This window comes from Mustela erminea, chromosome 7 (genome assembly GCF_009829155.1).
Source record: "Mustela erminea isolate mMusErm1 chromosome 7, mMusErm1.Pri, whole genome shotgun sequence".
NCBI classification, from domain to species: domain Eukaryota; kingdom Metazoa; phylum Chordata; class Mammalia; order Carnivora; family Mustelidae; genus Mustela; species Mustela erminea.
In genome coordinates this window covers 126,937,615-126,954,391 of record NC_045620.1, presented here as the reverse complement: position 1 = coordinate 126,954,391, position 16,777 = coordinate 126,937,615, and the positions used below count along the sequence as shown (strand labels likewise).

Genomic DNA, 16,777 nt, shown 5'->3' with positions numbered 1-16,777 from the left:
CAGGAAAATTTGGAATAAAAAATGAGTGAAATTAACTTAGTAAAACAGGCATTTGGTCTAAATGAGTCATAAAATGATATATAAACACACCTTTTATAGTTATTAATCCTAATTATGTTTGGGCACAAACTTAACTACAAAGCTTTTGAGAGTCTGATGCCTCTTCAACAAATATGTTTGTGTCTTCAGGTTTCCATGTATTACTACACCCAGGGTATCAGCAACACTTTTTCCAAGCTGCACATTAATCATTAACTCTCTTAAAAGACCAAAAAAAAAAAAAAATAGTACCTAATTTTCTAATAAACATGCATTTTAGATTTTTAACTCATTGTTATAAGGAGTATGCTACCAAAAAAAATTTTTTTAAACATTACTAAACAATAAATACCTAATAATTGACAGCAATGATATATGACAAAACCATTCTTGAAAGAGTATCCAGACTTCTTATTCACTCTACAGCAGAACTTCTCAGCCTCTGTTTCCTACAGATGTTTCACATATACCCAACATATAATTTCCCTTTCTTTCCAGTGACCCCACTGATTTGTGGCCTGGCAGACTTTGTGTATTTCATAAGCTAAGGCTTGCCATAGCATAGCTGGTTGGATTACCAAATGAATTTCACCAATCACCACCTAAGACCAGGAGTCCAATCACACCTCATTATATCAGGAAGCAAGAGCATCTCACATGCTGCCCTTAACAGGTAGGTGTTACTTATATTCTGCCTGGAAAGGGAACTGGGTAAATAGAAGTGTACTGTAGCAAGGGGTCGATCTTTCATACAAAGTAGTATATTATTAACTCTGACTATAAAGTATTAAGCTCAAGATACGTATGGTATTTCCTAGAGCAACTACTAAAATAATAATGCAAAATGTATAGCTAAAATTCAATTGAGAAATCAAAATGAAATAACAAAAATTATTTAATTAACCCAAGAGAAGGAAAAGAAAACTGGAACTTAAAACAAATATGAGAGGGTTGCCTGGTTGGCTCAGTTAAATGTCTGACTCTTGATTTCAGCTGAGGGTCATGGGATTGAGCCCCACATTGTGCTCTGTGCTGGGTGTGGAGCCTGCTTAAGATTCCCTCTCTCTGTCTCCCTCTGCCCCTCCCCTGCTCCCTCTCTAAAATAAATAAAATAAAAAGAAACAGATACAACAAATTCAAAACAAATGGCAAAATGGCATACCTAAATCCAGTATACCAATAATTACATTAAATAATTACATTAAATACATTAAATCACAAGCTACAACTAAAAGGTCAAGTAAGTCAGAATGAATCTAAAAAAGCAAGTCTCAATTGTATATTATCTACAAGATATACACTTGAAATGTGGAGGAAAAAGCAGGTAGAAAGTGAGAGGGAATGCACATGCACACTTATCCTAAAAAGCTGAAACAGCTAGCCACATCAGATAAAATCGACTTCAAGACAGTGACTATTAGCAGAGATAAGTAGGAACATTCTACAACGATAAAAAGTTCATTTTCACACAGTGAGCTTAAATGTGCCCACAGTTGGTAACCTCAAAAAATTTAAACCAATCTGAAAAAAGTAAAGGGAAAAACAGACAAATCAATAACCGGAGCTAGAGATCTTTAAAGGGATTTTTTTTTTTAAGATTTTATTTATTTGTTAGAGAGAGAGAGAGGGAGAGAGCGCAAGCACAGGCAGACAGAGTCACAGGCTAGAGGCAGAGGGAGAGGGAGAAGCAGGCTCCCCGCCAAGCAAGGAGCCCGACGCTGGGATCATGACCTGAGCTGAAGGCAGCCACTTAACCAACTGAGCCACCCAGGCATCCCCGGAGCTGGAGATCTTTTTTATCCCTCTTTCAGCGACTGACAGAACGATTAGAAAGCCAGGACAGGCATAGCAGATGTGACCGACACTCTCAGACACCTGGATCAGACGACTGTGTTCCGAACACAGCACTCAGCGGCCGCAGCCTGCACGCTCTCTTCAAAGGCACCCTGAGTATCCACCATTGTTTGGGCCATACCAGGTCTATATAAATTCAAAATATTATGGAGTATGTTTTCTGACCACAACAAAATTAAACTAGAAAACAGTAATAACAGAAGACAGAAGAGCCCCCCAAATATTTGGTAATTAAATAACCTCCTTTTAAATCAGTTTCAGAGAACTCAGAAGGAAAATTAGAAAACATTCTGAACTGAATGAAAATGAGTCCACAATGTCTCAAGAGGTTGTGAGATGCAGGGCAAGAGCACTTAGAGGACATTTTATAGCTTCACATGCTTCTATTGCAAAAGAAACAAGGTGAAGAACGGTGATACAACATTTCACCTTAAGCTAAAAAAAAAAAAAAAAAAGGAAGAGCAAATGGAATCCAAAATAATAGGAAGAGGCAAGTAATAATAAAAAGAATGGAAATCAAACAGAAAATAGAAAAGCAATGTCAAAAACTTTGTCTTTGAGAAGACTAATAGAAGTGATGTGCTCTTCAGAGGAAGGATAGGGGGAAAAGAGAGGAAATACCCATTACCAGTCTCAGAAATGGAAGAAGAAAACTGCTACAGGTCCGTCCCCTAGCCATCAAAAGGACAAAAAAAAAAAAGAGGTGCCTGCGTGGCTCAGTGGGTTAAAGAAAACTTCCCATGAACACAACTGCAAAAATCCTTAACAAAATACTAGCAAGCAGAATCCATCAATATATAAAAAAGATAATCCATCATGAACAAGTGGATTTATACTAGGATGAAAGACTGATCTGGCATTCAAAAATCAAAGAAATTCACCATATCAACAGAATAAAAGAGAAAAACTATGTGTTCTACCCCCCAAAACAGAGGAAAAGCATTTGTCAAAATTCAAAACCCATTCAAGATTTTAATCAACAAAAATGATCAGCAAATGGGGAATGGAAGGAAATTTCTTCAATTTGGTAAAGGGCAGTTACAAACAAAAACAAAAACAAACAAACAAACCCCACCCTATAGCTAGCATCATACTTAATGAGGAAACACTTTTCCCCAAGATCAGTATCAAACACACGGTGATGAAAACATTCTCCCCAACACCTGTAATAAGGATGCCCATTTTCAATGCTTCCAGTTAACTCCTAAAAATGCCACCAACTGGCTGCTCACCTGGACCACAGCATCCCAAGATGGTTTGTGAGTCAATGCAGGTGCCCACACCGGAGCAAGATCTACCGAGAGGAGTGGTTACATATCAAGGTGGTTTTGTTTGTTTTGTTCACTTAAAAACATGTCATGAACATATTTTCTTTCAGCTGATGGAAGATACACTATCATTTTTTAATGATTGCCTATTTCCTTTATAGTATGAGTCACACTTCAGTCAATTGACATTTATGTCCATTAATAATGGACACTTAGGAGTTTTTCCAGTTTTCTAATAATCAGAAATTAATGAATATTCTAGTGCATTCTCATACAAATTTCCCCACCCAGTTTCCTTCTTTTGCTAATTTTTTTTAAAGCAGGATTTCTGGGTCAAAGGATATGGTATTATATGCTTTGATACTTGTTGTCAAAAAGCCTTACAAGTAAGTTGTATTAATTCATACTCTTTTCAACTAAGTGTTTCTCAACACCTTGACTTCTCAAAACTGTTATTTTAACACAATCTGTTCACCTTCACCAACAGGCACATGATATCTCAATTTTTAACTCATATTTGTCATCATTAGCAAGGCTGAACATCTTTTTACATCCTCTGACTACCTTATTTCTTCTTTTTGTAAATTGCTTATTCAATTTATTTGTCCATTTTTCTGTGTGGGTTGTTTTTCTTTCTCCTTTTGTTTGGTAAAGGGCTTGGATATATTGGGCTGAGCAGCCCTATCATTAACATTGCAAATACCCTTCCCAGTTCATCATCTGCCTTTAGATCTTAATCTGGTTTCACAGAACAGTCAACTGATTATATCAGTTTATTATACCAGACCCAAATACTTCTAAATAACCCACAGATACAGCAACTCTTCTTCCAGGATCAGTGGTCTAAGTCCTGGGGAGAATCACACATTGATTCAATGCCCCTGGTGACACTGTGCCTCCTGCTTCCATACTTTTCCCCTTCCCAGCTTCTTCCTCTTGACTTCCAAAGCCCTCCTTGAGGCACCATGGAAGCCATCTACATGATCATCCCCTTCCAAGGCTCCTGCTTCAGAAAGGTGACATATGTTTCAAAGCTTAGTTTTAGCACTGGAACTTTGCCCTTTGCCCTCGTGCATTTGAGGAATCCTGAAGCACCACCAAGACCCCAGCATAGGTTTGGCCTGCGTTTGGCAAAGCCAGTCAATAGTGGGGATGCTTTGTCCTATCCCCAAAAGAGAAAAAATACAAGACAACAGAGAGGCAGATGGATTGGCAAGGGGCAAGCCCATGGCAGGGCTCTGCCAGCTCAAGGTCCTGCCCCAGCTTCATCATGACTATGGTTGAAATGGTTGTCATCTGTGAACAGACCCAGCCTTCTCCCAACAAAACCCAAGCACTGTCAAACCTCAGAGGTCTCCAAGTACACTGTGGCAAGAGTCTGCTCAGAGATGACTTCACCAGCCTAGGGTAAAGCCAAGAACCAAAATACTTTGTCTTCTGCTGTTTATTTTTAAATCATGATTATGTGTTCCTTCTTTCAGGGACATCAAACATGTAGGAACATTGTGCAGGGACTTCTGGGGGGCCTGGCCATTGGCAGGAGCACAGAGGAGATGTCGGGCAGGTGCTGGGAACAGTGTATCCATGGCAGATGTTCAAAGGGCTGACCACACTTGGCTAGACTTGCTGTCCAATAAGTATGTCTAGTCCCAAGGCTGTGTTCATCTGGGAATAGTCACGGGGCACATGGCTTCCCATCCCCGAGAACAGCACTTCCCCTGCTGCATCCTCCAGAGGAAACTGCTTATCTTCAAGTTCAAGAGGTGGAGTTCACATCTTCCTTGGTCTCAGGCTCTTCCAGAGCAATACTTCTTCACTCTGTTTTGTGTAAATCCTGGCTCTTTGGAGGTTCATACCTTCAGGCAATCTATTTACTACCACTCCCTATCTTGCTCATCCATCAAAAAATTCAGTGCCAGGCAAATGATTATCTCTAACCGAAGTCCCTAAGTGACCTCAACATCGACCAGATGACCTGGCCAGCACCCACAGGCTTAAGGGAGACTCCAAGTATGAGAAACCAATGTTGGGGAGGACAAAAACAAAAGAGGCTACTACAGATGGTCTTCCGGTGTAATGCCAGGACTGGTTCTGCAGCAGGCACAGCAGAAGGAAGAATGGGCCCTTGACGAGCCTTACAAATGCTTTTCTAGATGTTGTGAACCCTCTAGAGTCAAAGATACACAAAAATGTTTGTACTGGATCCTAGCTTTCTCCTGAATCACAAGAAACTGCTTTCCTGGCTTTCCTTAGTTTTTTCCCAATTGGTGAACCATTTTGAACCAGTTATAGAAGCTGTTGAAATGGTTTTAGGAAGTGCCTGTTCCTGTCTTTGCATAAAACACATGGCAAATTCATTTATACCATTGGTGCAAGCCTCTGCTGAATTCAATATTCCATCTTCTAATGTGTCCAAAACTTAAGAACACTCACTTTCTTAACCCACTTAGTTTGTGTCTACCATCAGCAACAGCTTTTGGCATTCTTCAGTGGTCATTATTTTTCACCTAGAAACCAAATTGTAATCACCTTGTAAAGAGATGTCTGACACCTTATACCTAATACTTAATGGTGTCCACAGTGAGGATAGAGGACATGAGCTACCCTGAGATGTTCTGAGCACTCTGTGGGGTGCTAGCCATTTACAGCACAGACCTCGGTGTGGTTTGCTCCCCGGCATCTATTCATCCTTCTGGTGATAACCATGTCCTCTCATCAACTCTTAGATGCTGGGTTTTGGTGTGCATCACTCCCTAATTATGACTAAAGCCTATAACCTAAGTATAAGCCATCTAGATCATCCCATCACATCAATCTGGGGACAGGTACAGGACCTAGTCCGAACCAGTGAGAGGCAATGAGAGGTTGACTCAAGTTTCTAGGAAAGAGACTGATGCTATTTCCTACTGGCCTTGAATCTGAGGACATGTAAGTTTGGGAGCTAAGGCAGCCATTTAGTACCCTGAGGGAGGAATTCCACTTCCAGATGGAGTCAGCCCAAAGGAAGCAGAGTTGAGAGAGATAGAGAGGAAAAGAGAGAAAAAAAGAGAGAGACGCTGAGTCCTGGTGATGTTGACTAAGGCCCTGCCTGAAGCCAAGCCTGAAACCAGCCCAACTCTGTTCTTTTCAGAGAAGTGAGCTGATTAGTTCTCTTTTTGCTTAAGGTGGTTTGGGTTGGGATTTCTATCCCTGGAAAGCAAAGGAGCCCAAATGGATACAATCCAAATGGTAGCTCAGCCCCACCTCAAGCCTCACCAGGCCATGACAGGCACCTAGTCACATCAGTAACAACAAAATGGTGGCTCTTAGTTTCCACCTCAACTGCTACCTTCAAGGACTCAGCGCCACCATCCCCAGGGCTCCCTCACTTATTTCTTGGTTGGGACTTCCCACATGGGCATCTCACAGGTGCTCAGGAACAATTCTGGTCATGTTCTTTTATAACACACTCTTATCAAATGACCATGACCAGAAGGGTGGGATCAATCCACTAACCATACTGTGATCACCAGCAGGGGTGGGAGGAGGGGAAGTATACTGGCAGCCTCCACTAAGATCACTCAACCTACAGGGAGGAGAGTCCCCGCCATAAGGAACAGAGAACCATCAGCAGAAGAACAGGGAAGTAAGAGCTGGGCAGACAAAACAATGGGCTCCACCATGGGCGAGGAGCACCATTACCACCAACTGATGAGAAAATGAAGACATGGGGAAGGGAAGAGATATGCACACAGTCACTGCGAGAGGAAGTTACAGAGTTCAAACTCAGGCCCCAGGGTCCAGGGTGCTTTCCTGCTCACCTACATTCTTTGCTGTAGAGCTGGGCATAATTCAGAAAGAGCCAGGAAAATTCATAAACTGTCATGTCAGTTCTAATCCACTGTTGAGCTAAAATACATTCCTGAACAATGGGACAAAGGTATGATCTAACAACCCGAGGACCCACCAAACATGAGCACCAGGCTCCCAAGCTCCCATGGTGTAAACTGTAGTAGAACAGGGTCCTGGAACACCACAGTCTTCCTCCCCCTGGAAACAGCCTCTTTCTGGAGTTAAATGTGATCCTTTTCCAGGCTTGATCCAATTACTTCCTGACTCACCCTCACCTCAGCTATCCCAGTGATGCTAAGATCATAGGATGCCCTCACATTTCCAGCAAATTCTCTCGGCCATTTAGACTTCCTCTCTCCCAGCTTCTCAGAATTCCCTCTCCCTCCCATTTCTATGGCCAAAGGGTTTTCCTCTCCCTTCTTTCTCTAAGGCTTTTCTTTTTCAAACCAAACTCAAATGTAACCTTCAAGTATCGGGCTCCTCAATGTTAAGAAGTCTAAATTGAAAGCAGGAGACGTAAGGGTACGAGCCAATCCTGGGTCTGCTTCCCTTGACAATGTTGGCCAGTTTCTCCACCCTGGGGTTTTAGTTCCTTCCCAATGCCACGGCACACAAATTCTAGGATTTCCTACATCATCTAACCCACTGTAAGCACAAAAGATGCCCCCCCCCACTTCCATTATCCCAAGCCTCATGACACTGAATTCTGCAGCATTCATACCAAGGATGTGTTCTGCTCCCAGGCTAGACCTGAATGATGAGAAGCGATGCTCTTGGCCCCAGAGACATGAGAGTCCCTGGCTGTTTCTGTTTTAAAAATAAACCATATGACTCTCAGATTTGAGGGTTGAAGAGCAAAGAGAAAGGGGATGTAAGAGAAGCTTCAGGGCTGATTGCCAAATATGTTTCCCACCCACCAATTTCTTTAACAGGGAGCATCTCAAGGGGGAGGCGACCACATGGTCTTGATTTATTGTAACTTCACTCATCAGGCTGGTATCCTTTCAGGCATACTGGATGGCCAACAGGCAAGAGCCTTTTCAAAGCCCTTCCTTCCAACCCAGGGCTGGCCAATGGCCAGGAGAGAGGTCTGAAGGAGTTCTGTGCAGTCTCCCAGGAAGCTGTTCCTGCTGGGCGACCTTCCCCCACTGAGCCAGAAAGTTCTGCAGAGGATCACACATGTCAGAGATATGCTGGCAAATGTCCCATAGAGTGCAGGTCCAAATGGAAGCCTTGGGACTGGCCCCAAGTGTGAGGGATACGTGTCTCGATGGGTATGGATAACAACATGGATGGCACCCCCCACATCAGCCCCCGTGGATGTCACCCCACACACACACACATGGGCATGTCCCAGTGAGCCCAGCCTCCCCATACAGCTGGGACACCTCTGATTTCCCATCTGTGAGTGGGATATTGAACCTACTCATGGACTCTCACTACACACACTCCTGAGAAATCCATCATCATGAAAAGTCATTTTAGTTATGCTCAGAGTTAATGTCCCTTTTCCCACTGGCAAATCCAAGTGTAGATTCATCTGTTCCCCATAAGGATCCCTCTCTATAGGAGAGTGTCTGTGTTCACTGAGCCCAGGTGTGTGATGGAGTTTTGCAATTGGCACCTAAGCCCCAGGTACATGTTTGCAACAACAAACATGTGCCTGTTAAATCCCAAAGCCCTCAGACACACAGAGGAATCAATATCCCCTGTGAGCTCCAGCCAGCTCTCTCTAGAGGTAGCTACCGGAGGTCAGGGAAGAGCTACAGGAAGTAAAAGGTGGGGTGGGACCAAAAAACTCCTGTGGGCTCCTCTTTCAACTGGTGGCTTTTTGCTAAGCATATCCTAAGGCCAGCAAAAGCAGAAACCCAGCCAGAGTCTAGCACCAAGATGCACCTTCCCACCAGAAGATCCTCACAAGAAGGTCCTTTACTGGGAGTTGACCAGGGACCATGCTTCCTGGCTTCTGAGCTGAGCCCTGACTCAGTGTATCTTCTTTCTCAGACAGGAGTGCCTGCACCCCAGATGTCCAGCCTTCACACACTTCCACCTACAAGCTGCAAATCCACTTGTGAGCCCTGCCTTGGGGCTCTTTTGGCTACCAAAAGGCTCCTGGAGCTCAGCCAACACTGCCAGCCCAGGAGACCCACTGTGGGCACAGAGGATGAGCCAGTTGGGGCATTCTCCAGCTTAGGGAGAGAGTCACAATGCCAACAGGGATGCTGAGGATCACTTTATGACTGGGAAACACATCAATGGTGACAGAGGAAAGAGGCAAACCCAGCAACTGCCTGTTCTCCAGACCAGAAAGTTCCAGAACATGCCACTGTCCACTCAGAAAGAGTCTGATGCTTCCCAAAACACCTGCAGGCTATACTCACTTTCAGGAAAACTCCAGGGTAGGATTCACAGATGATGGCTCTCTAAGAGGGTATTACTCTAAACGGGAAACTGAGGCCCAGCGAAAAGGCAGGTCTGTCCTAAGCAGTTCAAAGCTGGACCATGAATCCAGGCTGGTATAGCAACTGAGAACCCAGCCTTTGGAGACAGGTGGTCCTAAGCTCAATCTAAACCCCACCATGGCCAAGGTCAACACCAACTTCTCCAGTGAAATAAGAACAGCACTAGCCCATGGAGTTCAGTGCATGGTATGGGGGACACCACATAGAAGAATCCAGCATACCACAGGAACTCGATAAATACTGCCCCTTCCCACTCCTACCTTCTTTTGCCAATCTGAACAAAGCCTTAGCACTTCCCAACACCGGACTAGAGGATACTTTTGAAGACAGGGCCCAAACTGAGAAGGCTACGCCAGTGGATGAGAGCATGTCAGCCCCTTCCAGTGCCAGGAGCAGATAGAGTCCAAGTTCCCAGACTCCTAGAAAAGACACTCCCTCTGGTTAGAGCCCAGAGTCTCTTGCATCCTTCCGCTGGGGCTCCAATCCTGTCACAACAGCAATACCAGGAGGGGAGACCCCTCCTTGTTTGGGGGCCTTGGTAGCCCTCCCTGAGAGAGGGGGAGAGCATCCTGATTCATAGTCTCACACAGCCCCAGATGTGGCTGAGGATCTGGGGGGTCCTTGCTGCCTACAGATCCTGAAGGGCTTTCCCAGGTCGAAAGGAGTACAATACAGGTTTCAGGGCCCTAGAAGGCAGAGCCAGGACCCAGGGATAGCTACAGGTTACTAGGAAGTTATAGGGGTGTCATCCCTGCATATCTATAGCCTTTTTCGGGTTACAAGATGCATCCATATCTGTATTCTCAATACAGAGTGTAATGGGCCATCTCGAAAGGTGGTGTCTCCAAGATGGACACAAGTACTAGATGGCCACCTGCCATAGATCTCACTAGGAGTTTCTCTAGTGGGCAAGGGAGGAAGGAAGGGGCTTCGACAGCCTTTCCAGACCCAGGTGTCTTTAAGGCCACTAGGGGATTCTTGTCCAGTTCCATCAAGTTTCAGGGTACTGACGGACAGACCCAAACATCACAGAGTAAGCAGCTCTTTGTCAGAAATGAAACCTCCTAGGCCAGGTACAGCCAACAACTTAGCTGCAACTCCTCACCCAAGAAAATCCAAGCTAAAATACCAGGCCTCCCTCCCAACCCAGAAATTGAAAACTCACTTGCAACATGAGCCTAGCAAAGCAAGATCCACCGCACTGACCCAGTGAAAGAACTAGGCCACCCAATGGGGGGTTCCCTGTGATTGGCGCCTGCAGTGAAGCATTCCAGGCTGAGCCTCCCAGGACACACACATCTCTGTCCGCTCAGTCTCCACACCATTAACAAGTGGATATTTCCCTAGGCTAGTCCTCACCAGGCTAATTGGGCAAGAGTAAGGCAGCTTTCCTGGGACAAGGAAAGTCACTTTGTCCAGGCATTTGCTATAGCCAAAGTGGGCCATCTTTCTTCTGTGGATTCTAAGACCTCCATGCCAGGAGTGGTGGGGAGAAAGCAGACTGGGAGCCATTCGAGCACAAACCCCCTCCAGTGTTCTGAGCCTGGAGCCTCTGCCACAGGACCACCGAACACTGACTCAGGACCACCAGTGGCCAAGACTTGGGAATGACTGCAATCTAGGCATTTTCTCCCGTATGTTGAAATCTGCCTTCTTACTTTGCCCCACTTTCGTTTATGCCATAAATACGTATTAATCATCTACTATGAACTAAGCAGATGGCCCTTACCCCGCTAGAATTGGAAGAGAAAAACTATGCCCTCCTAAATGCCCAGCTGCTGGTACTCCCCATATCACCTCCCCCCTTCGGCTACTCCTGCCACGGTGGGCGTTGGAGGCCTCTCCCAAGGAGAAGGGAAACCTTGACAACATACCCCTCCAAGTGTTCCATCCCGAGAATTTCAAGGACCCAGGCCTTCCAAGTCACAGAAGGCTCTGACAGCTCCCCTAGGTCAGTAGAGGGATGACCACGAGAACCAGAACAAACCTGCCTGGCTGACAAGGGAAGGCCCAGGGAATGGAGGGCATCCAGTGGTCAACACATAGTCTTCAAACCACAGAAGAGAAAGAGAAAACTTGTGAGTTTTCTCTGCCCTAATTTGTGGATCTTATGGGAGCTCTGTAGCCATTTTGGTTTTATTTTGTTTTATCCAGGAAGGGATGAGGTAAGAATCCAAATGTCACATATCACTGTGTCCTTACAGATGACCCACCCTGGTGGTTCTTAAACGATGCTGGATGGAGCCCTTCAGGGTACAGAGTCCTTTACAAGGTGTCAGGGACGTGCACAGCAGGCACAAGGTAGGATGGGGCATGAGCAGCATTGTCTCTGCCCTGCCCTCTCAAAAGGTCCTGAATTGAGAGGCTATCTATTCTATATATGGAGCTTTTGCTTAAAAAATGGCACCTGCAGATCTTTAAAAAAAAAAAAAAAAAAAAAAAAAACTTTTTTTGTTTTTGTTTTTGGATACCTCCTACTTTTTGAAAGACAAAATAATATCAGGGCCCAGACAGAAAAGGGAATTGGAAAAGGTCACAGATTGGGCTCTAGAAATCTCCTGAATGAAGGGCCAGAGTTCCAATTCACCCAAGCTTTAGGACCACTTTAGGGTAAAAGTGCTGCACTGGGAGACAGCGGGTGAGGTAAGGGGCAATTACTCCCCAGTTGTGAACCATAAGAAATGCAAATAGAAGGGCTCTTTTCCTCAGATGAAAATCACATCACAATCCGGGCTCGGCCAGGGTGCCTGGGGCCTGGGCGGATGCCTGTGCTAGACTCTTCCCAGGACAGACTGATGGCGCCCGCGTCCTCAAGCCCAGTTTCGGGGCCCATCCCCTTACTTTCCAGGGCCCATCCGTAGGCATGAGCATAGTTGCTCCTAAGGGGAGTTACCTGGCTCAGGTATGGAAGCCTGTCAAGGCCCCGAGCAGAAGCCCCCACACAGGGCCCCATCGGGGGCTGAGTCAGTGTACGGAGACATGGTGTCAGCGTCTAGCTAACGCTCAAATAGATCATGAATAATTTGCTGGAAGCAGCTGAAGGCCATACGCGTTCTACAGCCATCAAATGTGGGCTGTACATTGTTCTTAAACTTATTTCATTTTTTCTTTTGCCAAAAAAGGAAAAGAAAAAAAAAAAAAGACACAAGTTTTGGGCCATGAGAACAGCCCTGCTTGCTCGGCCCTACACCCTTGTGTTTCCCTGGGCCTCGGCTTTTATTGGTGTTTTGTCTGCGATGGGCTTTGGCCACATAAATGTGAATGAAATGAGGTAACTCATAATTAAATTTTCTGGCAACACTTTGGCTGGTCGTTAATACCCCTGAGTGTTGGTGGAACTGATGGACACAGGGGAATGGGCAGACCTCCCGCAATCAAGTGGCCATGGGGCTGAGAGCCACCATGGGGGACTTCAGACTAGGGCTCTGGGGTGGGGAGGCTTGGGAACAAGGAGGACAGGGTCCACTTTGGCCCTGGCTACAGGATTAGCTTCACAAGTGCCACCACATCCAGTGCTGAGAAACACGGTCCCCTGAGACACGGCGGGGCCCCCACTCTGAGGGTAACACTGAGGGGAATCGGCTACCTGAGGACCTCCTGTCCCCCAGTAGGCAACACAGTCCTGGGCAGAGAGGAAACTGCAGCCCACTTGGCTGTAGCCTGGTCTTACCCATCCCTGCAGGAGCGAAGGAAGAGAGAAGAGGAAGAAGAGGACAGGAGTGATGGGGACATAAATAATGACAAATTCAGACACCCCGGCAGTCAGGGGGCTGAGGACTGAGCCAAATATGATTTAGAAAAATAAATGAGACAATTCTTACACCCAAATGGTATGGATCAATTCATACTGGTTACACTTGTTTTTAAATTTATCAGAATTAAAATTTGCCAACAGTCTACACCCACACATACTAAGCACTTGCTTTGTATCAGCTCCTCTGTTGTGACTTTGCTCAACCCCAGGAGATCCCCTACACACACAGGGAAGGCCTGGCTCACTAACACTCCCGACCCCACGACAGGAGATGGGTAGCGTCTTTCTGCCACAAGGGACATTTAGAGTTTGGCTGAGGGCTTTACATTCAGTAAGTCATCAGCAAATACTAGAAATATTCTAGTATTGCTGATGATTGTGTTTAGTAAAGACTAAACACAATTCTCTCTAGATGAAGAGATGGGGGCATAGTAGTTCTCTTTCTTTCCATTTATTTACCAATTGGACAGAAGTTTCTGGGGCCTACTTTACTAGACATATCTGGTGCTCCTCGGTATCTGTTTCTTCTCTTCTGCCTAGAAGTAGAACACGCCATGTTCCAGCCCCTTTGCGGTGAGATGAGCCCCAGAACTAACCCTGGCCAACAGGGCTATGAGCATGTCACTTTCAAGTGAAGCATACAAGAGCAGTTGGGGCCACTCATGCCACTCTCCTGCCAGAGCAATCAAGAGACTGTGTAGTCCCAGCCAGTATGGGTACAGGAGACAGAGCCTCCATCAGCTCCAGACCTTGGGTGACTACATGGAACGGAATCCCCACCCCCAATCTGTGATGGACAGAAAGCACAAGTAAGAAATAAAACACTGTATTAAAACCACATTTCCAGGTCGTTTTGCTACCTAACACCACCACTATAATGGTGAACTCCATAAAACCCGCCCCCAAAATAGAAGCTTTGGGGAAAGGGGTAAGAAATGAGCAGAATGTGGGGAGTCTAAATGGAGAACAAAGGGATAAGAGCGACAAGAAGCAGGACCCGTGAGCTACCAAGAAGAGCTCTGCCAAGTTCAGAGTCTCTGGAAGTCAACCCCACCCTGTCGCATCCCAGCCGGCAAGTGCCCCCACCACCCAAAAGTGCCCTCTGCTCTGCCCCCACCCCCAGCCCTCCCATCTGAGCTGCATGAGGAGTAGTGGGGACTGGCTGGGGGTAGGGACAGGACCAGCTACATAACTCTAGAGGCCTAGGAAAGACTGAAAATGTGGGTCCTGTTGTTCAAAACTTATAAAGAACTTCAAGATGGACTTCTGTCTTCCATAAATGCTCAGGCACGAACCCACAAAGCAGAGAAGAAGACAGAAGCAGAGGCAAGAGAGAGGCGTCACACACAGCTCTATAGAATCAAGGCCTAAAATGCCCCCGAGGAGAAGCAACAGTTCCCAGAAAAGCTCAGGGAAAGAGACTCTCTCAAAGCCACACAGCCAGAGGAGCACAAGTGCATTCCCCAGGCCAGGCCTCCTCCCTTCCCCGACGTCAGGTGGGACACTGATGGAGCTGAAGCCATGAGTCCCCAGCGCCCAGCTGCTGCCACCATCAACAGAACGTGCGAGGGAGGAGTCATTCTTGCACACCCTGGTCCAGGAAGGAGCCCGTGGTGCTGACTGCTCTGGCAACCCTGGCCATACCAGACAGCCTCAGGGAAGGCGCCAGGACATCCCAGCAGCATCGAGCCCGGTGTAGGGGTCGAGGGTGGGGTTCCAGGCTAGGAAGGCAACCTCAGACACCCCACCCAGGCAGGAGGACCACATTCCCACAAGCTCAGGGTCTCTGGAAGACTGCCATCCAGGCAGGGAGAGTCATCAGCCTCTCCCACGCTCAGCTCCCCTTCCCCTTGGTCCAAAAAGGGAACACGAAGGAGGAGGAAGAGATTTGGTTTCAGCCCTGTGCGGACCTACAACATGGTCCTCAGAAATGTCTTAAGCCTGTTATCCCACAGTCAAATCCAAAGCTGGGGTTTATGATCTCAAAGGTACAGCTGGCTCCAAAATCATGATTCTTCCTGAGAGGATTCTTACTCCGGCGGGGCAAGCCATGTCAACCATGGGGACTAAACTCCAAGTCCTCCCGAAAACAAATGGAGAAATGGAGCTGTGTGACTTTACCTCCTTCCTGGATTTGCTGGAGGCGACCTCTTTGTGGAGTCTTGGAGCCCCTCTGCCCAGCCACAGGTCATGTGGAGTGATGTCACACTGTGGGGACCCCTCTGGGCCAAGGTTTTGCCATGGAAGCAGCCAGAAGCCGCTGTCCAGCTGGCAACATGTGGGATCTCAAAGGCCATGTGTAAATCACCCATAAAATCACTCTCTTGCTCCCCACCCAGCTCTAATGGATCCCACAGAATAATTTATGAAGCCCAAGTGGAGAAGATCAGGCACCACCCAGGGCCATAAAGCATAGGGTCTCCTGACCGCCCCATGGGCTCTGGGCTGGAATAGCGGAGCTCCCTCCAAGCACGTGCTTCTAGGCTCCAACGCAGAGGAGTTGTTTGAGTTCTATGAAGGCCTTCCTAGGAACTTCTGGGTGTCACGGCCTCAGAATAAGGACTTGGGCAGAAGAAACTGAGGGCTCCAGAAGCTGATTATTACCATCTCCGACCCCAAGATACAAAGCAGAGACTGACATACTATTAAAATCAAACTTATGCCTATATAGAATTTTAGAAAAATCAAACAGCACACAAAGTCATACAATAAAAAGAAAAAGCCCCTCCCATCTAACATTCAAAAGAATTATCTCATGATTCGAGGCTAGTCCCCATTCTACAGATACAGAAACTGCAGTAAGAGAAGTCAAATGGCTTGCCCAAGGTCACTCAGCTCACCTGTAGTGGAGCCCAGGCGCTCTGAACACTCGAGGGAAGTGGTTCCTCTGGATGGCATTTTCTACACTTTGCATCTGAGTGCTGGGATGCCCAACATCCCTCCTGTAATTCCTGAGCCCCACATTGATACACGGCCTGCCCTAAAAATGAGGAGATGAGGAAGTGGGTGGTTGCTGGACCTCCTTGCACACAGAGGGGTCTGGTGTCCTGCACTGCATCCACCAGCAGGGCTCTCTGCTCCCAGCTCTGTAGGCCTGGGTCCTCACAGAGCTGGCTGCTTCTTGTTCCAGGGCATGACTCCCGCCGAGCTCCCCCAGTGAAGCCTTACTAGAAATTCTCTCATCCATCCCTAAGCTCTGAAGCTGCAGAGCCCAGGCCTAGACATCCTAACTGGTCTGCTGAACCCCAGAATTTCCGCCCACTCTGAGAGGGTCTGAGCTAGGGCTGGCAGGAAAGGAGGGGGGAGAAAGTGTCGAGTCCAGTACCTGGTGGAATGGGGCCCTACGCACCAAAGCAGACTCAAGGGGAGAACACAACACGTAATGGTCACTTAAATGGAGAACAAAGAAACGAATACCTCACTTGGGAACAGATTAATTTGCAGTACCATTGGGCCCTAGGGAAAAGGTCTAGGAGACAATGATAAAGGCGGCCCAGAGACCACCAGGGCCAGACAACCTGCTGGAGGCCAGCCCAGAGGCCACCCCATCCATGGCAAGATGACAGCTC

At 46.7% G+C, this 16,777-nt stretch overlaps 1 long non-coding RNA gene across 1 annotated transcript; it reads left to right on the top strand.

The window, feature by feature from the left end:
* The first annotated feature begins 11,370 nt into the window (after positions 1–11,370).
* On the top strand, positions 11,371–14,038 carry LOC116596575. Its single transcript, XR_004288187.1, has 3 exons — positions 11,371–11,532; positions 11,659–11,755; positions 13,749–14,038. It is a non-coding gene; the product is annotated as an uncharacterized LOC116596575 (long non-coding RNA).
* Positions 14,039–16,777: the final 2,739 nt, after the last annotated feature.